Source organism: Lycium ferocissimum, chromosome 3 (genome assembly GCF_029784015.1).
Source record: "Lycium ferocissimum isolate CSIRO_LF1 chromosome 3, AGI_CSIRO_Lferr_CH_V1, whole genome shotgun sequence".
Classification (NCBI taxonomy): Eukaryota; Viridiplantae; Streptophyta; class Magnoliopsida; order Solanales; family Solanaceae; genus Lycium; species Lycium ferocissimum.
Window position 1 is genome coordinate 24,782,509 of NC_081344.1, and position 16,962 is coordinate 24,799,470.

Below are 16,962 nucleotides of genomic sequence, written 5' to 3' on the forward strand. Positions count from 1 at the left end.
TTTCGAAGTAGTAGAACTCTTAAATTTACTTACAAATGGTAAGATTTTGAAATTTACTCCCGAAGAGGTAAACTTTGAAATTTACTCCTGAAGTAGTAAGAATTTGAAATTTACTCATGAAGCAATAAATATTAAAATTTACTCCCGAAATAGTAGAACTTTAAAATTTACTCCTGTCGTAGTATAACTTTAAAAATTATTCCTGAAATAATTAGACTTTGAACTTTACTCCCGAAGTAGTAAGGCTTTGAACTTTACTCTCGAAAAGTTCAACTTTGAAATTTACTTCTAAAGTAGTACAATAATGGAATTTTCTCCCCAAAATCTGTTGTGACTTTATAATGCATATAAAGGTTTTTCTTATTTTTTTGTAAGCTTCGGTTTTAGTTATTTAAGGTGGCAAAATAATGAAGAAAAAATTTATATTTAATTTGTTGCAATTTTCTTAAAGTGTTGGGATGTACTACTAACGAATAGTTCTATACGTATTTTGGTGGTCTAGCAGTATTGGTATGACTTTTGACAACCAGAAAAAGGTTTGAGAAATATATTGAAGCGGTGTCTTCTTGTGGTTGAGAGAAATAATGAGCTATTGAAAATTATGTATAAAGCTCATCTAAATGACCAAGTTTCATTCCCCAAAGTGAATGAAGAAATACCAAAACACACCTCCTGAAGAGATAGAACAACGAAGGATATAAATATTATTTTGTGCTAGAAAGTCATTGCAACACGTACCTGTCGTACGTAGATACATATTGAATAATTTTATAAAGTGTCATTCTGAGGCAAATGCAACAGATCTTGTTGAGTGTTTTCTATTGTATGTTATTGATTCCCTCGTAATTCAATTATCTTTCCCTGAAGGATGTAACTACTATGCGGTTGCCGTTTTGATACAAAATATTTAGATGTTAATGCGTATTCTCCCTGAAGGAGATATTTACCATACAAGTTGATGATAGAAGTATTTGTATAACTTAATGCTTAATTTTTGTTATTTATGAATTTAAGAATGTCTTTATAATATTCATTTGGTTGCAATTTTTTTGTCATGACACCCGCGATGCCAAGGTAATATTGGATAGTGCAAAATCAATTAAGGGCTCCAGAAGAGCTAATTATTTATCTAGAAGATAATGACACTAATAGTGTACAAACAATATGTGATTGTGGAGAATAAATTAAAGGCTCCTAAAGAGCTTATATACTATTATGTAACTCATCCTAGATTGTAATATACAGAGTGTTTCTGATCAAAACACAAGTTGTAGTAAATCCGAAGTTTACTAAAGTAAATGGCTATCATATTGAAGCTATAAATGATGAGTGGATTAAACATACTCATAGTGGGTAAGAAAAATGTATGTGAAAGGTTACCCTCTTTATTCTTCAAATTGTACTACACAAATATAAACATGATGAAATCACTTGTCACCGTAAACCAGAAGTTTATTGATACAAAAACAATTCATGTCATAGTCTGCAAATAATATTGATGTGAAAACACAGAGCCAGAAATTTACTAAAACAAATAGCACATGACATGGTAAACTTAAAGTTTACTAGTATAAATAGTTTTATTAGTCGGCATGAGTGATTTGACCATCCCGATTCAAATATGATGTGCACATTGAGTATTTGACATATATTGAAGAACTAGAATATTCTTCAAGGATTTATTTTTGTTGCTTGTTCTCATAATAAGTTGATTATACGACCAATGTTGGGATTGAATTACCTAAATTCTGAAAAAATATAAAAGGTGAATATGGGCCCATTCACTTGTTATGTGGTCACATGTGCATTTATTGTCAACCTGCAGTTTGACATTTACAGAATTACTTGCTCAAAATGATTGAGTTAAGAACACAATGTTCAGATTATGTAATCAAGACAATCCATCTTGATAATTCTGGTTTATATCCAAGCTGGTTTGGCGTTAAATTCCTCCACTGAATAAGTAAATCACTACTTATGAGAACTCAGCTTCATGTGTTGGTCTGAGATATGAAATATTGTATACAACATCACTTGTATGCTTCAGATCAATAAATGATGATAATTTCTCCCCTCAGAGCTGGTTCAGGATAAGGAGCCAGATATTTCCATCTAACAGTTTTTTTATGTGTCGTATATGATTAATTAATCTATCATGATGCACAAAGATGGATTCCCCCAAAGAAGATGGGATATATGTTAGTTTTTCTAACATAAGGGGGAGAGAATAAGTAGTTTGGAAATATGTTGTGAATTATCATTAGTATACTAATGATCCTCATTCAAAAAGTAATTCAAGTTAAATGCTAGAAGCATTTACTGGCCCAAAACTAGTTTCATATTTCAACTGCAAAATGTTCTTATTAATATTAATGTCCTTGAAGGAAAAAGTATACAACATGCATGAAGCATGGTAGATCAATCGGTTCCAAATGAAATAATCCTTGAAAAGGGAGAGGAGCAAATGATCAAAATGGTTATAATAAGGAGGCAATGTGCTCTTGAAGAACATACGACATAACACTTCATGAAACCTCATGAGAAGTTTAGGTACCTAAAATAATGAAAGTGATGAGATCTCAATAAGTTATGTCACATTGCGAACCGATACAAATGATATATCGTCGACAATATCTTTGGTACAATATAGTGCAATATTGTAAAAAATTGTGAGGATCTGAATTCTATGTCTATAACGCATGCTAACATAAACATTATTATTATTACCAAGTGAAATGACGCATTTTGGTAAGCTTTAAGCTTATTGGACCTGCAGTCCAGACAACAGAAAATGTCACGCATTTAAATATTAATGGATATTGTCACTTGACAAAATTTATATGAAAATTCTTGAAGAATTTTAATTGCCTGAAGCATATACATGTTCTAAAAACCTGTTTATAATTCCTATATGGATTAAATCAAGCAAGCTGAATGTGATTTTATCATAATGAGTATTCATTGACTAAGGATACACATGACTCTACTATCCTTATGTCTTTATGAGTGTAAATTGATTACTTGAATATTATTCATACTCTTGAAGAGTTTCCACAAGCGATAGATTATCTGCAGAAAGAAGTTGAAATGAGAAACTTGCAGAATTCTTTGATCCTGAAGTGTCATATCTTTATGTAATTGATGCATTTATATATTTTTCTATGACTATGAGGGATTACAGTCATGCTATGTTGTTCTACATGACAGTCAAATCATGGAAAGATAACATCTGTTTATAAAGCAAGTCAGGAATGCACTTGGAGTGATTTCAACAATATTATATGCCGATGCAACTCTATCCAAAGACTGAAGATGTAGCAGCATACATAGCCCAACTAAAAGAGAGGATTTATAGAAGGACAAGGAATGTTTCAACAAAGCTGTTCTTCACACACGATCTCCAAAAGAATGGTGATATCAACGTGCAACAGATTGGTCCAAGTGATAATATGGTTGATTTGTTCACCAAGTCTCTACCAACTGCAACTTTCGAGAAGATGGTGCATAAGATTGAAATGTGAAGATTCAAGTTTTGGATTGATGTTCTCATCGAGGGAGTTAATACGCGTTGTACTCTTTTTCCCTTAACCAAGGTTTTGTCTCAATTGGGTTTTCCTGGTAAGGTTTTTAATGAGGCAGCCAAAATGCGTATTATTAGAAATTTGTACTTTTTTTCCGTCAATAAATTTTTTCCCACTAGGTGTTTTCTAGTAAGGTTTTTAATGAGGCACATTATCTATCAAATAGACATCCAAGGGGGAGTGTTATAAATAAATATTATTTATTATGGATGTCTATCATGTTATATATAAATATAATTTATTATGGATGTCTATCTTTAAGAGAGAATTATGGTTAGTTACCTTGGGGCCAAGTCAGTTTCTACTATAAATAGAGATGTTCCCTTTATTATATTTTCATCCCTCAAGATTAATAAAGAATTCACTCTCTCCTCTCTTTATGTAGTTTTATTGTTTTAAACAATAATAAAGTTAAAATATCTCAGATTTTAATAAGTCAAATAAACACATGGTAATGTATCAATATATTTGCATTCGTTTCAGAATTTCTTATTATTTAACTTTCAAAATTTCACATTAAAATTATATACTCATATATCAATACTTTGGGCTGGGAAGGGGGGGGGGGGGGTGTTATTGCATTGTTAAGCGGTGTTTTTCTAGGATATGCTATATCTTATCCTATTACCCAATATAGGATTTCAGGACTCCTACTTAAGGCATAGCCAAAATGCTACTTCACAATTAACTTCAAATGCATAAGGTTGAAGTTTTAAAAACTTCAAATATACATGCGTCGTCTGAAGTTAACATTTCAATTGCTACAATTTAGCCAAGTTTACCAGAGAGTATTTACGGCGAATATTAATTGAATTATGATTGTTGTATTGATACTTGAATGCAGTTTATTTTTGGTGATTACAATTTGGGCCCCTTTTATCCATTCAATCAAATCATTATTTTCTGAATGCAAACATACTTTCTTAATTAATTTATTTTTTTGAATCCCAAACAATTCGATTATTCGATGCACACCAAGATTTAAGGTCATTTCTTCAAATTGCTCTCCATTTCTAAGTTCATAGCCTTCGCGGTAGCTTCATCGATATTACCTACCAAATATTCGTGAAGACCATCTAATTCTCCTGAAAAGGATCAATGAAATCCTCGAATTGTTTGCTAGACCAACATATTTCCACGGAGAACCCTTAGAGTAAATACTTAATACGAAAGGTTAAGTCTTCGGTTCATATTTCGTCGACCAATCCTTCCTAATTCACATCTTTGTTGAAAGAATTATTAGCAATTCAAGGATCTAGGGATAATAAAAGAAATTCCAAGGTAATAGTTTTATCCATTGCATTATCTAACGAACAATGTTAAATTCGGAAAAGACAAGCCTAATAATTAACGAACTTGCATGAATGAAGATAATTCACTATATGCATAAAATCTTGTAACCCTCGCAAAACTCAGTGAAATACTAACATAGTACTAACTACTAACTACTGAGTTGTCATCGTTACAGAGTTCTCAGTACTTCAGTGTGTTATGCCTTACTTTAAGCATTTATGTTTGAACTTTGAACTTCAGAAATTTTTAATTGAAGTTTGGCCTTGGAGTTCCAAACTTTAGACTCGTATATCTGAATATAGTGGAGCTTCATATGCTTCTTCGAGTTGCATGCTCCTGAATAGTATTCTATCACATCTCCAACAAGGAATGTAGATGCACAGATTCATCCAAACAATTTTGAATGAGCAAACCTGAAATTTCAATTTTAATTTTTTTGGAAAAATTAATCAAGTTTCAAACTGTTCTAATAGATTTTCCTGTTTTGTTCTAGTCCAAATCTTCAAATCAATGTTGGTATATGTTCGTTGAAATCCAATTTTGAATAAGCAGCTCATTTCATTATTAGATCTTCAACATCCCAATTTGTAATAATATGATACTATCTCAATGAACACAAGATCAATAAACTCAAGATCACAGTAAGTAGTAGAAGAAGAAATCAGATAAAGAAGGAGAAACTAGAAGCAGTTGTATAGAGAGAGCTTGAAGAAGAGAAAGAAGGTTATGAGTGTCACGACCCATGCCGGTGAGTCATGACGAGTGCCTGATCCCTAATGACCAAATACCCCTATACTCGTACCTGGATAACAAGGGCCCACAAATCATTCACTCTGAACTATACTGACTCATGAAAGGATGACATCATGAACTCTGTACATATCTATCTATATATATATATATATAGACCTCTAGGCCGCTACATATGCTGTACACAAAAGAATAGGAGCCGACAAGGCTATATCATCTGTCAAATACATACAACTGTATACAGACCTCTAATGGAATAGAAAACTATAGAAAGGACAGGACAGGGCCCCGGCATACCCATATGCATATCCATCTCAAAAGAATGACATACCAAAATAGACTATAGCTCCGGATCAAATGGAGCGCACCAACTACTGCTGAGTGAAGGTCGTACTGAGTGGGATCGCCTGTCTGTCTACTTGCACCTGCGGGCATGAACGCAGCCCCCCGAGCAATAGGGGAGTCATTATGGACAATGTACTAAGTATGTAAGGCATAAGCACATCAAGTACATAAGAATAATGAGAAACATCTGAAATAGGAAAGCTAAATCTCCATATTTGAATGCATCTGTAACTGAACATCTGGAACATCTGTATAACATGAAAGTGCCTCGCAGGGGGTATGATATGCATAGGTCATAATATAACTGTTAGTGCCGAGGAACGTATGGCCCGATCCATATATCATATGTTAGTGCCGAGGAACGTACGGCCCGATCCATATATCATCATCATATATATCGCTGCGGAACGTGCAACCCGATCCATATATCATCATCTCTGTGCACTAGTTGATCAATGGTAATGCGTATATAACGCCTATCCCTTTTTTCATACCCCATATACATATAATAGACGCATATATAACGCCTTCTGGTCATAGGTCAATGTACATATATATAAATGAATGCAATGCATGAACAAACTGGATACATAGAACTCTCGGAGTGACATAAGGGAAATGATGGGAATGAATTAAAATGAAGAGGGGTCGGGTATATATTAAAAATTAAAAATTGGGCCGACTCGATTTTACGGTCAACTATACGGACCGTAAAAATTTATACGGTCCGTATAATTGGACCGTAAAACCTGACCAGTGACTTCCCAATTCTGGAATCACTTTACGCTGGGGGCCGGCCAATTATACGGTCCGTAAAACATTATACGGTCCGTATAATTGGTCCGTAAAATCTGACCAGTGGTTCACCCTCTCTGGAACCAGTTTACGGTGGAAGTCAGCCAGTTATACGTCCCGTAAAGCATTATACGGTCCGTATAACAGGCCGTAAAAATCCACTTTCCCTGAAACCTTTTCTCTTTAATTTGCTCAGCTTTTAATCCGTCCAATACTGCTAAACATGAACTTAACCCTTTATAACTATGAGGTAAACTTGTCTAATCTTATTTAACCTTGATAACCTCCATGTCCAAGATTAAAGCCACAAATGCACGGCGAATCTCAAGGTACAAAATCACGGGGTGTAACATTCTTCCCGTTAAAAACATTCGTCCTCAAATGTTAGATTCTTAGGGATTCTATAGAAATTTTGCCAGAGTTTCCCCTATAAATATACCAATCCAACCTGTACAGAGCAACCCAAAATTATGCCACACAGGGCCATATGCTAAAATGTACAAAACCATGGCCTCACACGACCAATCACAATAACCATAAATAAAACCAATACCTGGGGAAAATGATGCTTCAGACTGAGCATCCTGGAACAACGGAAATAAGTGCGGGTACTTAGCCTTCATCTCCTCTTCAGCTTCCCAATCATTTCTTCGACAATATTATTTCTCCAGAGTACTTTAACAAAAGCCACATCCTTAGTTCGCAATCGATGAACCTGTCTATCTAATATAGCTACTGGGTCTCCTCATAGGATAACTGCTCGGTCACCTGGATATCATCCACTGGTATGATTCTCGAGGGATCCCTATACGCTTACGGAGCATAGATAGATAAAATACCAGATGTACGGACTCCAACACAGAAGGTAGCTCTAACTCATATGCCACCTTACCCACTGTACGAAGAATTCTGTATGGTCCAATGTACCGAGGGCTCAACTTACCTTTCTTGCCAAATCTCATCACTCCCTTCATAGGCAAAATTTTCAGGAAAACCCAAACGCCTACTTCAAATTCCGACTTGCGTCGTCGATTATCTGCATAGAATTTCTGTCGACTTTGAGCTGCTAGTAATCTTTCTTGAATTACTTTCACTTTGTCAACTGCTTGCTGTATCAAATCTGGACCAACTAACTGATTTTCTCCAACATCAAACCATCCTATAGGGGATCTACATCTCCGTCCATATAAAGCCTCATAAGGAGCCATCTGAATACTGGAATGGTAACTGTTATTATATGCAAACTCAATAAGCGGCAAATGATCATCCCAGCTACCTTGAAAATCAAGTACATAAGCTCTCAGCATATCCTCAAGGGTCTGTATAGTATGCTCATCTTGTCCATCGGTCTCGCGGATGAAAAGCAAGATACTAAGACTCACCTGAGTCCCCAATCCATCTTGAAAAGATCTCCATAATTTAGCTGTGAACTATTCCCCTCTATCAGAAATAATGGCTGTAGGAACACCATGAAGTCGTACAATCTCTCTAAGATAGAGCTTTGCACAATCTTTAGCCGAATAGGTAGTTCTGACAGGTAGGAAATGAGCGGACTTTGTAAGCCTATCAACTATGACCCAAATTGAATCATACTTCCGGTGAGTACGGGGCAACCCTGCAATGAAATTCATGTTAATTACCTCCCATTTTCATGTCGGAATCTCCATAGCCTGCAATAAACCTCCAGGCTTCTGATGCTCTATTTTAACTTGCTGACCATTCGGACACTGAGCGACAAACTCCGCTATATCTTTTTTCATACCATCCCACCAATAAACTTCTTTTAGATCATGATACATCTTTGTTGTGCCCGGATGGATAGAATAGCAAGAATAATGGGCTTTCCCCATAGCTTGCTGACAAAGTCCTGCAACGTTAGGAACGCATAATCTACCTCGATACCTGAGTACTTCATCTCCTGTGATCACGAAGGGTGTCTTTTCTTTTTGAGGAGCTGTATCCCGATAATGGACTAGAACAGGATCTTCGTACTGACGTTCCTTTATCTCAGCTACCAAGGATGACATCACTGTATCCTGAATTGTAACTCCTGTATCGCCTGAGTCTATCAGCCGAACTCCAAGGCTAGCTAATCGGCGAACTTCACGGACTATCTCTCTTTCTCCGACTGCACATCTGTTAGACTACCCATGGATTTACGACTAAGAGCATCGGCTACTACATTAGCCTTTCCAGGATGGTACAGAATATCAACATCATAATCTTTCAATAACTCTAGCCATCGCCTCTGACGTAAATTCAAGTCTTTCTGCTTAAAGATATACTAGAGGCTCTTGTGATCAGTATAGATATCAACATGGACACCGTATAAATAATGTCTCCAAAATTTCAAAGCATGGATCACCGCAGCTAACTCAAGATCATGGGTTAGATAATTCTTCTCGTGCTTCTTCAACTGCCTAGACGCATAAGCAACAACCTTACCATGCTGCGTCAATACACACCCCAAACCAATACCCGAAACATCACAATATATCACATAGCCATCTGTTCTTTCTGGAAGAGTCAAGATGGGTGCTGAGGTCAACTTGTCCTTCATTACTTGAAAACTCCGTTCACATGCATCCGTCCACTGGAACTTAGCTGATTTCTGGCTCAGCTTAGTCAATGGGCCTGAAAGAAAAGAAAACTCTTCTACGAACCTTCTGTAATAACCAGCCAAACCCAAGAAACTACGTATCTCCGTTGGTGTCGTAGGCCTTAGCCAATTCTTTAGAGCTTCAATCTTTTGAGTATCCACTCGAAGGCCTTCACTTGAAATAATGTGGCCAAGAAAAGCCACAGAGTTTAACCAGAACTCACACTTGGAGAACTTGGCATACAACTCTCTATCTTGAAGAACTCCAAGCACTGCTCGTAAATGTTCTGCATGTTTAGCCTCCATCGGTGAATAAACTAGAATATCATCTATAAACACAATCACGAATAGGTCTAGCAAAGGCTTGAACACGCGATTTATCAAATTCATGAACACGGCTGGAGCATTAGTTAATCCGAATGACATAACACGAAACTCATAGTGCCCATATCTGGTCCTGAATGCTGTTTTCGGAATGTCTTCGTCCTTCACCCTAACCTGATGATACCCTGATCTCAAGTCTATTTTCGAGAAATATTTGACACCTCGTAGCTGATCAAACAAGTCATCAATCCTCGGAAGTGGATATTTATTCTTTACAGTCACCTTATTCAATTGCCTATAATCAATGCACATTCTCAAGAAGCCATCCTTCTTTCTTACAAATAACACCGGCGCTCCCCACGGTGATGTACCAAGGCTGATAAAGCCCTTCTCAAGTAAATCCCTCAATTGCTCCTTTAATTCTTTCAACTCCGCAGGTGCCATTCTATAAGGAGGAATAGATATTGGCTGAGTATCTAGCACTAAATCGATAGTGAAATCAATTTCTCGCTCTGGCGGAATGCCTGGAAGCTCATCTGGAAACACTCTTGGGAACTCATTAACCACAGGAACAGACTGAAGTGTCGGTGACTCTGCTTGTACATCCTGAACCCGAACTAGGTGATAAATGTACCCTTTTCTGATCATCTTTCTTGCCTTAAGGTAGGAAATAAACCTACCCTTCGGAGAAGCAGCATTGCCCTTCCACTTTAGGACTGGTTCGTCTGGGAACTGAAATCGAACTATCTTCGTTCTTCAATCAACATTAGCGTAACAGGAAGCCAACCAATCCATACCCATAATCACATCAAAATCAATCATGTCTAACTTAATCAAATCTGCTAGGGTACGGTGATTACAAACTATCACTACACAGCCTCGATATATATCCGCCTAGCTATAACTGGATCACCAACTGGTGTCGACACCTCAAACGGTTTAATCGTTTCAGGCTCTATCCCAAACTTGCCGGCAACAAATGGAGTAACATATGATAAAGTGAAACCTGGGTCAATCAGTGCATATACATCATAAGAGGAGACTGATAATATACCTGTGATGACATCAGGAGATGACTCACGATCCTGCCTACCAGCCAATGTATAAACGCGGTGTTGAGGCCCACTCGAGCTAGACGCTTCACCCCTTCCTCTACCGTGTCCTGCTGGTGTCTGAGAACCTTGCCCTGAAGGGCGTACTACAAAATAAGAACCAGCTATGGACCCGATAGGCAGAACAATACCTACACCACCTCTCATCGGACACTGTCGCATCACATGCCCTGGCTGGCCAGAAGCATAACAAGCATCCGATCCCCATCGACATTGACCTGCGTGTAACTTACCACACTGGGCACACTGTGGTAATGGGGGTCTCATCTAACTATATTCTGGTCTGTACTGAGAACCTGATGCTTTAAAACTCTGACCTGCTCCTGAATAAGAAGACCGATCAAATCTCGGACTTGAAAACCACGGAGGTGCACTCCCTGCCGAATGAAATGTATACCGGGAATGCTGATGTCTCTGTCCTTCCCTAAACTCAGCAACCATATCTATAGATCTATCCCTCTTACCATGACCCCGGTCACGCTTACCCTCTGTCCTCCGCTGACGCTTACGATTCTCTAAATTCTGTGCATATACCTGTATACGGGAGATATCCATGCCCGGTTGTAATGCAGCGATCGTACACTTATCAATCTAATGTGGCCCTAGACCTTCCACAAAATGATGAACTCTGTCCTCCATCTCAGCCACCATGGCTGGGGCATATCTAGCCAAATAATCAAAATACACACAATACTCGTAAACACTCATACTGCCCTGCTCAATACGCAAGAACCTATCTGCTCGGGCCCATCGGACTTCTGGGGGTAAATAATGATGAATAAAAGTATCCGAAAGCTCTCGCCAAACGGCTAGAGGGGCGTTCTCTCCCCTAGATAACTCCCATGTCTGATACCACTGTACTGCAATATCCCGGAGCCTATATGAAGCTAACTCCACTGACTCGACCTCATCCGCGTGCATAACCCTCAATGTCCTCTGTATACCATCAATGAAATCTTGGGGGTCCATATTTTGCTTCAACACAAAAAACTCTGAGGATCTAACCCAAGGAAAGTCTTAACCCTCGAACTACCAGCCTGGTCTGCCTGATCAACACCAACTCCCTGCCGCTGAACTTGAGCAGCTACCAGTCTGGTCAATAACTATATAGCATCCCACACATCCTAGCCCGGTGCATCTGGCTGAAGATCTGAGGGTACTGGGCAGGTGCTGGAGGTGGGGTATGCAAAGTCTGAGATGGGCTCTCACTCTGAATCTCATCCCGACCCCTAGTAGCCCGCTGAATACGGCTAGTGGCCTCACCAGACACTCCTTTGCCCTTCTGGGCAGCTGTAGCTTTCTTGCGAGGCATCGCTGAAATCAGAACAAATCATTAGAAGCGAACTCTTAACACATGTGTCACGACCTGACTAGGGGGCCATGACGGGTACCCGGAGTTGACTACCGAGCACCACTCATTATACTAGTCATCATACCCAACCTGAACATACATAATCTCGAAGGAAACATATTCATATATATATATATATATATATATATATATATATATATAAGCCCTCATGGCTACAAAAATGATATACAAAAATATACACCGCTATATCCATAAGACATCAACTACCCACGTATCCTTATCTACGAGCCTCTACTAGAGTACTGTGACATGAGGAAGGGACAGGACCCCGTCATACCCAAAGTATATATACACAAAATAATATGACCATAAGTAGCACCTCCGGAGTAGAGGAGTGCTCCTATGAATCCACTGATAGGATAAGCTCCTACGGGTCTGCACCGTCTCCCTGTCTACCTGTGGACATGAACACAGCGTCCAAAAGAAAAGGACGTCAGTATGAAAAGTTTACTGAGTATGTAAGACATGAATAATACTAACATAATAAGGAATGATGAAACATGAGGCGAAGATATAACCTGCTTAGCTTTTAATGGAAAACATATGTTATGCATATCATATATACCATCATCGTTAACCTGTGTCCGGATAACTATCACACGCCGCCCACTAGTGGTGTCATGTCCGGCCATCTAGGCACGGTGTTATCTCAAGCCGCCCGCCTTAGCGGTGTCATGCCCGGCCATCTAGGCACGATGTAGTCATAAGCCGCCAGGCTTCGCGGTGTCATGGCCGGCCATCTAAACATGGTGTAATCATCATCATCATGTACTTATCGCAAAGCATGCATTAGAACTCAGTTACAAACTATAACTCTATTGGGGTGACGTAAGGTCGAGAACCCCCGATTCCATTATGGAGTAGTCATGATCATCATGTCTCACCTTGAAGGAACTAGCATTATAAGGTGAGTCTAGCAACAATGAATAACGTCACGGAGTCACATAAGGATCATTAACGTCATAAGAATATCATATCGTAGGCTTTGGAATCTCTAGACTTAGAATCATCATCATCATGATCATTTTCATAACATATCTCTTATCTTTATCTCATGAGTAGTTCTTAGTAGTCATGGACTCATAGTTTTCGGAATATGAGAACATCATGGAAAGTTAAAGGAAGTCATGCCTTAGAAAAAGAAGGGACTAGCCTCACATACCTTTTCGCCTTTCTAACTTGTCGACTAAATGCTTCCTTCCAAGTTCGTAATTCTACATTCAAGGGAATTCGTGCTAAGATTAGATAATCGATAACATACTTGAGCTTAAGCTAAAGTGACTAAAAGCTAATAAAAATTGGGCAGCATCTCCTTTGTTTCTACAACTTTTCCCATATAATATAACAACTCCCAAACATCAACAACACACCCACAATATCATAATCAATAACTTTGCTAAGTTGGCCATTATTCAATTCTTACAATTCCCTCTCAAAGTCATCCATAACCATGGTTATCACCCGACGTCGTATCCACCCGCATATAATGCTTCTCCAACATTCTTAATATTATTCATAACAAGATTATACCCATAATATGTCAAGAACTATGATTCAAGTCAAGTTACCATTCAAGAATATCACAATTTCCATATTTGAACTCCATGTTCTACTTTCTTCCTCAATCCAAGTTATTAAATCATTCAATACTCTTAATAACATGAAATTCTCATAAAACTCCCCTTTGATTATGTAGGAACGGGTCTTGGATGGAAATGCTTCACTTGGAGAAAAACCCTAGCTTCAATTCCAAGAGATTTCTTGACTTCTAGCAACCCTAAAGAGCTTTCTTGCACTTGATTTCCTTGGATTAATGAAGTTGATCTTTGATTTGTCTTGAATTTATGTAAGTAGAGTGGGTGGAATATTCTAGAGAGTTGGAGAGAAGTGGAGAAGTTGGAGAAATAAGAAATTAAAAGTGGGAACACATTTTTATACTTGAAAAGTATTCAGCCCGTCGAGTGTTATACGGACCCTTATACAGTCCGTATAAGTGGCCGTATTTCACCATCAGGGATTTCTCCTTTCTGTTAGGGGTTATAAAGACCCTTATACGGATCGTATAAAGTTATACGGACCGTATAAGTGGTCGTATAACTCCACTTTTCTGAAATTATTTCCATCGTTTCGTTTGATCTCCAATCCTTATGGAACCTTCTTAGCACTTGTTTAACACTTCATTAACCATCTAAGAGGCGTTATAACTCTTCCTCAAGGCATAATTAAATCAACATTAGTTCGTTACTTTGCAAACTTTTTTTTCAAAACGACTTATACTTTACATTCCTCAACGGACTTTCTTCTCTTGCCTCAAATGTCTTTGGAACCTTAATTAAAACCGTTAAGTACTAGTTCTTACTTGTAGAAACATCATATACTTCTTACCCTGCGTTAGTCTGTCTACCATATGAAGACATGAAATTTTCCGAGGTGTAACAACATGGCTCTATCGCATGATCTAAGAGGGAAGAATTGACAATTTCCTAAATGTCCTGCAGCTTCCTGTTTATAAGTGTGGTGCACAACACACCCATAAACAAGACTCTACTAGACACGGTTTGTAGAAAATCCTAGGACAGAACTGCTCTGATACCACTTCTGTCACGACCCATGCTGGTGAGTCATAATGAGTGCCTGATCCCTAATGACCAAGCACCCCTATACTCGTACCTGAATAACAAGGGCCCACAAATCATTCATTCTGAACTATACTGACTCATGAAAGGATGACATCATGAACTCTGTACATATATATATTGAAGAACAGTGTAAGCCGACTAGGCCGCTACATATGCTGTACACAAAAGAATAGGAGCCAACAAGGCTACATCATCTGTCAAATACATATAACTGTATACAGACCTCTAATGGAATAGAAAAATATAGAAAGGACGGGACAGGGCCCCGTCATACCCATATGCATATCCATCTCAAAAGAATGGCATACAAAAACAGACTGCAGCTCGGGATCAAATGGAGCGCACCAACTACTGCTGAGTGAAGGTTTTACTGAGTGGGATCGCCTGTCTGTCTACTTGCACCTGCGGGCATGAACGCAGCCCCCCGAGTAATAGGAGAGTCAGTACGGACAATGTACTGAGTATGTAAGGCATAAGTGTTATAGCCCGTATTTCGTACGTTCGGATATTGTGGGGCAATGGTGAAAAGTTAAGGGCAAGACTATGTTCTAAAATAATTTTAATGAACGAGTTGGTTATGAATATTATTTATAAATATTATTGGACGGAAATATTAAGAAAGGCTAGGGGCAAGAAGAGGAATTCGCAAAATGGGCCGTGGAAATAATGCGGAAGGTCGGGGGACAAAATGGTAATATTGAGAAAAGTCGAGGGGTAAAACGGGAATTTCACATGAGTCTCTTGAATGTTCCAACAAGGGGCCATATTGACCATGTGACAAAAAAAAGGAATGAAAATGATGACAAAATAAGTCATCTTTGCCATGGAAAAATAAAGAAAATTCTAGAAAAATAAAAGGAAGGGAAAAGAAAAGAAAAATCTAGAGAGGGGCATGTGCCCCTCACATGGCCATGAGAATTATATATATATAGAGAGATGAGGGAGTTCATCTTTTAATTGAAGAGTGGGAGAAAGAAAGAAAGAAAAAAAAAAGAAAAGAGAGAGAGAGAGCTACGGCTAAGCATGGCCAAAATTGGCCATGAGATTTTGATGAAGAAAATTATTCTCTTCCATGTTTTCTACTCTTTGGAAGGTGCTAAACAACATGAAGTAGTTGTTGAATCAAGCCAAATTCTTGTTCTTGCAAAACCTTGTCCTAGCCGAATGAAGGAGGGAGTGGAAAAAGGTGAGTTCTAATTCTCTTTTCTTGTGTTAAAGATGGTTTACGAGTGTTGTAGTGCATGGAAATGAATGAAATAAATGAGAATGTGGATGTGGATGATGTAGTGTGGCCGAAAATAGTAGTATGTGTAGAAGTGAGGAATTAATTTTATTTAGTAGTTTGGTTGCTATTGTAATGTATAGAAATGATGGATTAATTCTATGTATGTTAGTTGTTGATTGAAATGTATAGAAATGGATGGGAATGCATGAAACTTTATGGAAGTGTGCATGTAGTGTTGTGGCCGTGGGGGGGGGGGGGGGGGTATGGTGTAGTGTAGGAAGAAATGAATCAATTCTATTTAATATGTTGATTGTTGTCGTTGTGGATTCCATGATGTAAAATGAAGGTTTGGTGGTTTGAAATGGATTTGAAGTCGTATGTGCATTGTTGAAGAATCTAGTATGACATTAGCATGATTCCTTGTAATTGCAAGAATAATATTGTTAATGTGTGGTTGTATTATATTTTACGAATATGGAAGAAAGGAAACGTGTTGTTAATGTTTTTATGGAAGTTGGAAGATTTCGGTAGCCTTGGATTATTATGCATATTGTGGTATTGTTGTTGATAATGTGGCGAGTTCCATTCTCGGGTTTGTTGTTGTTGGAATTGGCCAAGTTGAACTTGGTGGGATGGTACGTTTATTGGGGAGATGCCGCGTAAAATTTGCGACAAAGTGTTACTTTAAAGAATCAACTTCCAAAGGCACTAATCAAGTTTTGGTAAATGTGACCAAATCGTAGATTTTGGCGGATTTACAACTTGGATTTGGAGTAGCAGAAGGAGCAGAAAGAGGTATGTAGGACTTCACTTTCCTTCTTTGGCATGTCTTAGACGTAATAGGCTTGAATATGTGCTTCGGGGACATTTCCTTTCCTAGAAATTCAAGATTGAAATTAGTTACTATTCATTCAGTAGAATTGAACT